A 3,778-nucleotide genomic window follows, 5' to 3' on the forward strand; every position below is an offset into this window, starting at 1 on the left:
TCTAACGGTAACTCAAGCGAGTAGATCCACTCACCTGCCACCCAGTCACTGGAACCCATGTACAGGGCAGAAACCCAGTTATCCAAACCGAGTCACAAGGCCACAGATGAAGAAGCAAGGGCTGTTTGATGTAGAGTCCCATTGTATTGGCTCAAGCCCCTAAATCCTTCTTGCCTTGATTCAGGTCTCCACGTTGCTCTGGAGCAGGCCTGTCTGCATGTGGAATCCAGAGCAGGGTCTACCGTGTGGGGGACCAGGCGTGCCACTACAGTTATGCAATTTGCACACAGAATCACATGACCAGACTGAAACGTAACCCTGAGCCCCTGCTCTCCAAGCCATGTGTCTCACACAGCCTTGGCTCCTTGGCACCACCTGTTTGTAAATTCCCCCAAAAGTCTAAGTGCTGGGATGACCATGCCAGGAGGCTGTTTTGGCCCAAAACTCACAGACAGGTCCTCACATATACATTTCTGGAGATACCTCCAAAAGATGTTATACCTATAGCTATAGAGACAGCACCTCGGATTGAAGGCAGAAAACTAATTCATCATTCAACTTAGATCGTGTGCCAAAACAAGACCACCTATCTCTGGTCGTGAGACCTTTATGTGAATCTGAGAAAGGCAGTCCTGTACCAGCAAACATGATGGCAACAGAGAATGAGCCAGATTTAAATCCCTGCTCTTCCCCTGGGCCGACTTGCACATTCCTTCCTGGTGGCGCTACCTATACACCACTTTAAAAAATAAATCTGAAAATTATTTTGTAAGCAGCAAAATTATATTATATAAAATTTAAGACTTTTTGTCTTAAAGTGTCCATTGTTTTTACAATGATCAAAATTCCACAATTTTTGTAACGAAGCTTAGCATACGTTCATTTTAAATGTCTCAGGACTATCATAAAATAAAATGGCCTGGGTCTCTCCCTCTGACCTCTGAAAACCCCAGCCAAGGACCAGGAGGGAGGAAGAAAGGGGCTGGAGGGAGGCAGGCCTGACTGCACTCACTGAGGCTGCCTGTCAGTTCTAATCATTTTTCCTACAGGAAATGTCATTGCTTCATTGCATTGCAAGAAAATGATGTCATAGTGTGGGGGCCCTGATCCATTTCCTGACTTTTAACCTGAGTCTTGTAACCTTTTTCAGCTGTACTGCTCCCAGAGAAAATGAAACACATTGAAATGTAAAGGCCAGCGTGTCTCATAAAGGCCTTTGAGGCCCCAGGGTGGGGTTAACGTCTGCGTAAGGATTAATGATTAAAATACAGCTTTGTTTGGGTGTCACATCCTGGGTATGGCATGGACCCAGTACGTAGGAAAGCAAAGGGGAAGGAAATAGTATTCAGGATGCATTTGTAATTTCTTGGCAGAAACCCTTCCTTTCCCTATATTGAGTTTAATTAGTAGGGACAATGTTCAGTTTAATTAGGATGCCTTGTTTGGTTTGTTTTGGTGATGTTTTTTGTTGTTAAACTCTCTGTAAAAATAAAGAGTGGTCCCAAACTGATATCTTACATCTTACATACTGCATTTGTGTCTCTGTGTCTTAGAATTGGTTACAACCTCAGCCTAAACGATATTATTAAGCTATTTCCTGGAATGTCAAGGGCTGAAATTGCCCTGTCAAGAACGACTCTGTTCTTTCAGGGATTTCAGCGAACAAGGGCTCAGATTGCACTCTTGCTCTGTTATTATAAGTTTTCCCTGGCCGGAAACCACTGGGTCTCAGATAATTTGCATATAGCCAATAAGAGTGATCTACTGTTCTATGGAGGTTTTCACGATTGCATGACAACACCAGGGAAGAATCTCATATGGGGAAAGGGGATTTTTTTTCCCCTTTTCCCTAAGCCCCATTTTAAATAGTTTCCTTCCCACAAGCTGATGTGTCCACATTCAAAGAATTATAAGTAACCCAGCCCATTTTCCTGCCTTGGCCTCTGTCACTACTCCAGTAATATTAACAGCCAAACAAAACTGGAAACAGGCTGTTAAAAGTAAAGGTGCCGTATTCCTTCTGGTCTGTAAAGCAGACTTCTTGGCACAGAATGGTGAGCGTTAACCATTTAGTTTCCTTTAGGGAAGGGCATAGCAAAATGCCTGATTATTTCTTTGTGCACGCAAAGGCAAGAAACAACTCACAGTTCCTGATATCTGACTATACTTTTGAACAGGTTACACATAGTATTCCAGTTAAACCTAAAGCACTTGATATTGGACTACTTCACTTAGTGTCCATTTGAGATCCCCAGAATTTTGCACATTTTCCTCTTGCTAAAGTTCCAGGAAGCAACTATTGGACTTCACTAGTCCTACAGTTGGTGCCATAGCAGCTGGAACTTCAATTCTTAATAAAATGCCCAACAATCACCTTAAATCCTTTCAGAACAGAGTGGAATATGAATAAGAAAGCAAAATGTAAGTAAATAAGTAAATAGCCAAGGCGCCCAATATTGTATGGGAATGCTCAAATAATATTAAAACTAATTCAGACTCAATACTGATAAATTTCAAGCCCCTATTAGTGTAATCACCAGGCCAGGACTAGATATCATATTGTTGCATTAGGTGACAGATAATGTATTGATTGAAGAGCTGAGGCCTGGGAGGCACCTAAGGACCCCCAGACACCAATAGTTGATCTGTGTGTCCTTGAATATGGGACTTAGTTTCTTTGAGGATCATATTTTTCATGATATGCCTAACATGTTATATCTAAAATTTTCATTCTGTACTTGTCCATTCTCAAATGAATGGACTTTATAAAGACTGATGTTCAAAGGCGTCTGATAAGTGTGCTGAATGAATCCATAACACTAGACACCATTTTTGAGTGGGTAAGTTGCGTTAGATTTTCTGCTATATGCTTTGCCTTTATCATTTCACTGAATTCCCTCAGCAAGCCTGGGAATTACAATAGCTCCATTTGATGAGGGAGGAACTGAAGCTATTGCCTGAAATGACAGAGGACAAGGATCTGAATCCAGGGTGTTCTTATTTCAAAGTCCCACCCACTTTCTGTTACACTACACCAGTACATCAGAATTACCTGGAAGAGGGCTTCCTAAAACAGATTGTTGGGACCCAGCCCCAGAGTCTCCAGATCTTATGAGTTCCCAAGTGATGCTAATGCTACTGGTCTGGGTATCACATTTGAAAACCACCCCACTGTGCTGTTAGGAGCTACAGGTGGGACCAAAGCATAGAGAAGGTAAGAAGCAGATCTCTGACCAAATTAAGAAAGACTTCTTACATTGAGAGTGTCTCAACAGCTGGGTGGGGTTGCCTCTTGGGAATGGTTGAGCTGTTGGGGGCATATAGATCTTGGGACATTTCATGAGAAGTTGGCCTAAAGGGCCCCTAAGATCCCTTCTAACTATTAAATTGTTTGTCATGAGATGAGCTACAGAGAGGCCAGGAGGGAGGGTTATACTCTCCCTGCAGGGGATCCTTCTCATATGGCCACTATTCAAGGTTCCAATTGTGTTTGAAGATCTAAAGTCACTTTGGTAATTAATGGCAATGAAGAAATGCTAAGAAAAATGTTTCCTTAATTTAGGTAGGAAGGAATCACAGCTTAATGAAACCACTCAGGAATAAGAGGAATTTAAAGAAAACATTAATTTGATGCAAATTTATATTTAAGGTTTTAAAATTTTGATGCCAACAATGATGAAATTTCAATTTTTAGAAATTATAACATGTAAATCAGAAAAAACAAGGTTAACAATAAAAAAGAACTAAAATGTACAATAATTTCAATTTTTATTTTATA

Source organism: Myotis lucifugus, unplaced genomic scaffold, assembly GCF_000147115.1.
Source record: "Myotis lucifugus unplaced genomic scaffold, Myoluc2.0 scaffold_53, whole genome shotgun sequence".
NCBI classification, from domain to species: Eukaryota; Metazoa; Chordata; class Mammalia; order Chiroptera; family Vespertilionidae; genus Myotis; species Myotis lucifugus.